This window comes from Rousettus aegyptiacus, unplaced genomic scaffold (genome assembly GCF_014176215.1).
Source record: "Rousettus aegyptiacus isolate mRouAeg1 unplaced genomic scaffold, mRouAeg1.p scaffold_m13_p_8, whole genome shotgun sequence".
Classification (NCBI taxonomy): Eukaryota; Metazoa; Chordata; class Mammalia; order Chiroptera; family Pteropodidae; genus Rousettus; species Rousettus aegyptiacus.
Genome location: NW_023416311.1, coordinates 101,421,352 through 101,429,703, shown reverse-complemented (window position 1 = coordinate 101,429,703; position 8,352 = coordinate 101,421,352). Strand labels below are relative to the sequence as shown.

Here is an 8,352-nt window from a genome sequence, read left to right as displayed (position 1 = left end):
TGGTTTTGGAAACAAAACAAAAACCTTAGTATCAATACTATATCTGAATGTTTCCTTGGCTCTACCTTAAAAATATATCTGTAATTGATCACTTCTAACTATCTATATTTCCTCTACCCCATTGAAGCCTTCATACATTTCTCTTTGATTTAATGCAACAATCTCCAAAAAGGTCTTTCCTGGTTCAGCTCTTGTCCTCTTCTAATTTCTTCAAGAATGATCTTTTAAAATTAAGTCCAAACATGTTAAACTTTTCTAAAAACACCACAATGATTTTCCTTCCTGCAGATGTTGAAAGCTAAAGACCTGATCAAGTTCTCTGTTGCCTTCTCCATGTCAAAACATAAGTTTATATTACGCTGTTGTCTTGCCTTCATCCCTTGCTCATTCTACCAGTTATCATTGTCTCCTTGTTATTCTGTAAACAACTCACAGAGATCACTTTTGTTGGTCCCACTTCTTACACTAATCCTTACCCAAATGTTCATTGGCTAACAACATCATTTTCTTCTTTTTTCTTTTTCCCCCAAAGATATCATTCTCTAATAGTCTTTGTTCATGCAGGAGTTGATTTCTATAAGAAAAAATTTGCTTACTTGTTCTTTATCATTTATATCATTTCAGTACAATTTAAAATTGTCCAACTATGTCTATGTCCCCATTTGTTCCTCCTAAAATTCTAAATATCTAAAATGATAACTTGTATCTTCTTGAGATAAGTTTATATTGAGCTGATATATATGTATTAACTTTCAATTTCGTTTCTTGGTTAGAGCCTTTATTCACTTCTTTTAAAGTACCATTTAACTGCTTTATACTCTCTATTATTTATCATCAGCATATTATATAATATGTTAATTTAAATATAATCTTTTTTTTAAAAAAGGGAATAAGACAAGTTTGGGATAGAGATTATGAAGAACCATGACTATAGAAACTCAAAATGCCAACGAATCTAGCTGATATACTAATATTAACTGGATAAAATCATGTTGACAATGAAAGCTTTGCCTTGAAGAATTTAAATGTTTTCTATTATTATGTTCAATGGGATATGAATGACTTATGGAGAATCCAGTGATAATAAATATTATTTAAATGTCTATTTCTCTTGATTGCTGCTATTTTATATCTCATAATTTGCTTTGTTAATACTTAATATATGATGGGGTTAAAAATTAAATAAAAGTCAACATTTTATATAATTATAATGCTATTTGTCAATGTAGAAGTTGATTTCTTTAATTTTGTTGACTTATTCTTTATCATTTATATGTTTTGAATAATCTGTAAAATTGTATAACTATAACTAAGATTAAGGTGCATTTTGTCAAATTGTAGTTATGCAATGTACAAGAGGAAAGGATTAGAGTAGATGGAATAGAAATGTTGGCAAAGAATTATTGTATTGATATTTGACATTCTACATTTTAAGAAGGAGGTTTGGATAGGAAGAAAATAAAATAGACTTAATCTTATCATAATAGTAATGACTTTAAAAATAAAATCAGAGTTACTAAGTGAAATTCTTCCTAGTTAGCTATATGAACATAAAAGTATAAAGTGCTAAAAATTATTTATCAGTTGAATAAGATTTTAAAATCCTATATGCTAATTTGCCTATATGACTTTTTCAATTGAAATTAGCCAAATCATTTTTTTGAATCTTGCAGTTAAAGAATAAATTATATTATTATTATGGCTGATTTTTCTTCCTACTCCAACTCTAATGATTATATAGTATGTCTTTCTCTCCCCTAAGACCCAGGGTTGGCCAAGAATACTATTAAAGATGGGAGATAACTTTTGGTGTCACAGTTTAAAGCAGAACATCTTTCACAAAAAAATTTGCTAAGAGGAAATCCGTCTTGAATATGTAAAAGTACTGAATGTGTTAGAGTTACTTGGCCATAGGGAATTATTTATTATATCTTTCCTTTTTCTGTTCACCATTGGTTTACTACTGTTTCAAAATGTAAACCTGGATGAACTAAACTGACTGATATTACTAAGGATTGAAGAAAAAATAAATAAAACTAAGGTGGGAGAATGGGAGATACTAAAGAATTGAAAATATTTGAGGACCATGAAGGAAAGGAAAAGATAAAGTTCAAGGAGAATAAGATTTCTTAGTAATAAGAGGGAAAGTTGTCCTCTGAGAAGAAGAAACTGGTATGAAAGTTCCTATGCATTTAGGATTAAGTAGATGGGCCAATTCAATATGCTCATTCTACTTTGAAGATTTATATATTATAAAATGTAATTCAAACCAATGAAAATAATCTTACTTTAAAGAATAAATTATATTATTGAAAATAATCAAACCAATCAAGAATCTTACTTTAATTTGATCATCACATAACATAGTTATTTCATTTACCACATGTGTAGAAACATAATCACTCATTGGTAGAAACAGAATTATTTATGCTACTCCTATGAAATGTCTACTTTAAAAAATACATAGAAACAATAAATGCACGTTTTATTGACTAATCTTAAACTTATGTTTAACTGGAAACTTAAAAATAGCATTATCAATAAGCTTGACCTATATTTTACACTTGCTACCAATCCTTCACACTACAATTGATTAAAGAAACACCTTAATAGATGAAAAGTCTCCCCTTGAACTGAATCAATCTTCTTTACAGTTTGTACTAAGAAGCTAGATTTAATCTCGATAAAAATCTATAAGGGAACCCCTGGAGATAAATCTTTGAGCTGCATCCATTGTATTAGCATATAAAAATAACTTCAAATAAATACTCCTGAATATGGGGTTCATAGGTATGTAGATCTCACTATAGGTAAGACATCAGGAAGAAAAGTAACTCTGCTTTTTAAGATCTGAATGACAAAATAATTAAAAAGTCTGTCTCAATAAACCAATCCCAGATAACTATCAAAAAAAATCAAAATCACTATATGAAAATGAACAGAAAAACTTTATATTAGAAATTAAAATAAGAGTTATATAGTTCTAACACAGAAATATTTAATTACTGTTCAAGTATATACTGAAACTTGGTCATTTCTACAGAAATGACCTGTTCAACTCTTAAGGCAGAGTGTGGAGGCTGTGTTCTGATGGCTACTACCAAGAGAGTGACATAGTCCTTATCTGAGCTTCAGTCTATAACTCAAAGACTAAGCCTGAAATTGAATCAAAATGAGTAATATGTGATTTTGGATAGTTTCCATGAAATTTTCAACTATTGGTTTTTCTAGTGATTTGCAAGATTATGACTTGCTTTAAAAACTTATCAGCCTCCTTTTTACATAAAATGTTCCATCTGAACTTGCAAATATGATGCAATGAAACTCATTCGATTTGTCTCCATTGCTTGCTAATTAATATTGGATTAAATTTGGTTTGTATCTTAGAAAAGAAGGTAACCCATGAACTGAATGATGAAAATGAAAAGATGGTCCAAATGAAAGTGACATTAGAATAAAGAACTAAGGCCTGAGATCTAACAGTCAAAGTTTTTTATAGCAGTACACAACACCCAGTACCAATTTTTATTCTGGTTATCCATTGACATGTAACAAACTTACGCAAAATTTAGCCACTTATAAAAAGAGTCAGAAACTATAGACTGAAGGTCAAATCTGGTGCAGCACCTGTCTTGGTACATCTGTGAGACAAGAGATGTTTATATTTTTAAGTGGTTAAACAGAATAGTTTTTGATATGTGAAAATTATGTGAAATTCAATTTCCTGTGTCCATAATGAATTTTATTAAAACACTGCCACGTTCATTCATTTACACATTATCCTTGGCTGTTTGTGCATTATAAGGCAGGAATAAGCAATGGGGACAGAGATCATATGACCCACAAAGCCTAAAATATGTACTATCTGACCTTTACAGAAAGTTTGCAAATCTCTGGTTTAAAAGAAGGTCGATTTACTAATTTTTGTGGTTCTGTGGGTTGACTGGGCTGTGTCATATGGCAGCAGAGGTCATCCACATTTTTAACTCAGCTAGATGCTTGGTTGATGCTCGAACATCCATACATGACGATTTCTCTAAGTTTTCTTTCATAACTCAGATGTATTTCCCAATTCTTTTTATAGCTTAGAGGTTGATTTCTAAATGGTAACATTCATAGAGAACATGCCTCAGTGTGCAAGTGTTTATCACATATCTGCCTGCCTATGCTTGCAAATCTCCCATCGACCGAAGCAGGAAAAATTGCCAAGCCCAGAGTCAATGTTTCATATGACTACACGAGGACTAAATATTAGGAGGTATGGTTTTGGGACAAGCAATATTAGCTTAGAGTTTCCTGTAATATTTAATTTTAGTTTATTTGTGATTTAATTATCCTTTTTTTGTTCTTTATAAAAGGTAAGAATATTCAATTTATATTCTGTTTTTTAAAAATTCAACATCAGGCTTCCATCAGGGTTTGATTCAATGTTAAATTGTCTGTACTGTCTCTCACTTGTCTTATTTCCTTCTGTGTTTTGGAATTTTTAACTGTAAAATGATTTTCCATGTAACTTTGTTCATGTAGAGTCCCTTCAGAATTATTTTGAGCATGTAGAGTCCCTTCAGAATTATTTCGTATTTACTTTAGATGCATTTTTAACAAGCTAGATGAACTGAATTCAGAATGAAATGTTATTAAAGCTAGTTTATTATTATTAACTCTTGTGATTTTTTTTTTTTTCGCCTAGCTCTTCAGTTTGAGGCATATAACTTTTCTTGATCTAGCATGCGGTGAGAGAAAGTATCCTTAGAGTTAGCACACTCTTACACTAAAGTTATAGTCAATTGAAGTTCCAATATCTAGAAGTTCCACTAGAAGGCTTACCACATTGAACCAGTCCCATGAATAGATTAAAGAAAATCCAAACTCAGTTTTCTTAGGTTTCATTTTATAATACTCTCAGGAAAAGAAGTTGGTTCCAATAAAATACCATTTTCTTACTTTCCTAGTTTTTGGTCTCAGGATTTCTTGCTTTCTTGCCAGCCCATTGATGTACTCACAAAGTTGGCTTCCTCTTTTGATTTTACAAAGTTTTTAGTATATATTCCAGTCTTATGTTATAAAAAGAGGGTAAGATTCCTACTCTTAAAAATAATTCCAAACTAAATTTTATTAGAAAAAAAACTAAAAAATATAAAAGTAATCATCATACTTAACAATGTTTAAATTAACTGCCACATATCATATAATATTACGTTTAAATTTCTCCCATTACCTCCAAAGTGACTCTTCATAGCTCATTCCAATCAGAATCAGTGTTCACATTTGCATCTATTATAGCTTTTACATTTCTTTAAATCTAGAACCGTCTTCATCCTGCTTTTTATTTCTTTTGTTATGTTGAAGATAGAGTATTTTTTCCTATGGAAGATTTAACATTTTGTTCATGCACTTTTTAAGCAACTTCAAGCCTGTTTCTGTCTTTCTCCATATCTGTTCGTGTACAGATCATCATTAGCCACATTTTTCCAAACCAGCTGACATCTCTCCATTCCCATCGTTTGACCTCTCAGCAGCAAATGGACAATTACGTGGAGACTGATCAGCAGTTGCACCAGGAGAGGAAGCTAATACTGAGTGAAAAATACGAAATGATTCCGAAGGCCAAAAGATAGAAAGTAGAAAACAATGACTGATATTTTCCAGCTAAATACATTGCTGTGCAAACATGTAACACCCCATGAAATACATTTAAATGCATATTTTTGTATAACTCTGATCATCTTTGAAAATTACTGTTGTGTGAAATATACCGAATTACCTAAACGTGAAATATCGATATTGGTTAATTTATCTGTACTATTTAAAAAGGCTTATGTGTGCAATACGTAGCACTGATGAGAGAAGTCATCATTTATTGAAAAGTACTAATTGACATATACTGATCAATGATTCAACAATGTAATAATTATTTTCTCCATATGGATTTCAAAATATTAATAGACATACAAGTGGTTATACAGATATTGAGTTGAAGCAATGACATTTAAACCCTGGCGAGATTGAAGAAAACATGTCTTTATTACATTTTGAGGACCAGTTTCTTTACCTTACAGAAACAGTTTAATTAGAAATAATATCAATAATCTTTTGCAAAATAGAACAGATTTTTTTTTTTTGCTAAAAAATAGTTAATTTACAATTTTTTTTTTTTTTTGCTAATTTATCCAGTATTTCTTAAGGATTACTAAAACTGTCTTTTTCATCTTATGGTATCGATTCTGCATTCCAGCAGATAAAATAAACTAGTTAGATTTGAGTAAATTAGCCTGAGGGCAAAATCATTCTTAGAGTGTAGAGATAATGCAGAAGAATTTTTACTTAGATACGATTCTTAAGTAACACTAAATGTAACTATAACATAAAGATATGAGTCCAAATCTTTAACTATTTTATTTAAAAGTTTTATTCCTAATTGAAGCTAAAAGGTACCAAACTTTGTTCTTCATATACTGTCTTATTTTGCTGTTGAATTTATCGGCATGACACAAGCTTCATTTGTTTCTCTCTTTCATATGCAGCTGCCTTTCTTTCTCCAAGTTATTTTTTTTTTCCCCAGTGAGTGGATAAAAAAAAAATTCAACAATAAATTTGTTCCTAATTCACCTGCCTTTTTATCCTTTGAATTTCATTCGCGATTTGAGGAATAGGAGTATTGACGTGTAATTTAAATCATACTAGCTAGTGTGTGTGTGTGTGTGTGTGTGTGAGAGAGAGAGAGAGAGACAGACAGACAGACAGACAGACAGACAGATAGACAGACAGGCAGGCAGACAGATAGACAGACATTCCATCCAGAAATAGAGGGAAATCTATAAAGAACACCGGATTAACAAGGTACCATTTAGAGTAAGACAAAATCCAGTAAGAGTTACTTTAGAGAAGATAACTATCTTTTAAGATAAGTTTTTCAGAAAAAAAAAAACAACAAAACTACAATTGAGTGGCACAATCATTTTGAGGAAACAGGCATAGCATCTCCTATATTGTAAATTAAAAATCAACCTTAAAATAGAAAATTCTTGATGAAGTTAGTTCAAATTAGGGCAAGGAAAAAAACAATAAAATATAACACCTCAATCATGTAACATGCTTAATGTTTCACTGTCATAATCTGCTTATATTTATAGTATTTTTATGAAGTTGCTCATTGCTTTCATTTTGTTATATCCCTAAATTGTAATCTAAACTTCAAAAAATATTATAGTTTATCTATAGGATTATGATAAAAATAATATATTTCATTTGTTGTTACATTCTATTTTAAGAATTAGAATCAATGTTAACATAAAGCTTATTTTTAAAAAATAAGTAAGATGATTTAGAAAATAGCAAATCTTCATGATTTTTATTTCCGAATTTTAAAATATTTTTTCAGTCATTTAATATTTAAATATTTTTAAATGATTTAAATGTTTTTTTAATACAAAAAGTATTATGTAATTGCCTTTAAAATGATTACATAACAATAATTTTAAGAGATGAGATGGAACCATAGCTTTTTTTACTATCATGAATAATGATCTTTTGTGTATTTGCTGTAATTATAAAATACTCATATAAGGACAAAAATCTCTTTTTCACAATACTCACTGTAATTCACATTATTTATTAGAAAATCATTGTTATAATAAGTATATTTCGAGAACACACATTTCCAGTCAAAAACATCTGCATGTCTATGGCCATGCCACCCTGAATAACCCCGATCCCATCTGATCTGAGAAGGTAAGCAGGGTTGGGCTTGGTTAGTACTTGGATGGGAGACTACCTAGGAAGACCAGGCAGTATAGGCGTAAAAAATAAAAATAAGAGATTGTAAACTGACAAGGTCCTTTCAATCTGTGAGGTCAACCAAGGGTTGCCGCACCTAAAAACAAAAACAAAACAAACAGACAAACAAAAAGCATCTGCACATTGTTTAATGATAGAGGCCACTCTGCATTTCTCTACTGAATTTATACATAAAAAACATGTTCTGTCCTCACAAGGCAAGAGGATGTTATCACAATGTTTTATTGCATCTTAAATTCACAGATCCCCACATCTTCTCATGGTTTTTAATCTGGGATTTTCAATACTTGGGATGACTAGTATAGGTCGAGAGGACAGATGTTGGCATCTTTAGAGCCAATTTTACTTAAAGATGCAAGAAAAAATACTGAGAGTCTCTGTTCCATCTAAAATTTTAAAAAAATATGAATAAATGAATAATAATACATAATGAATAAATAAACATACAAAAAAGAACTCTCTTAACATTACCAAGAACTGTATTTGGTGCACAGTATTAGTTTGCGGGAAATGGATAGGAGACTTGAAGCCAGGATTATTCAAGCAGTTTGTATT

The 8,352-nt window shown here is 30.4% G+C and overlaps 1 pseudogene; it reads left to right on the top strand.

Moving 5' to 3' along the window:
• Positions 1 to 7,680: 7,680 nt before the first annotated feature.
• On the top strand, positions 7,681 to 7,799 carry LOC118607635 (annotated as a pseudogene).
• The last annotated feature ends 553 nt before the right edge of the window (positions 7,800 to 8,352 follow it).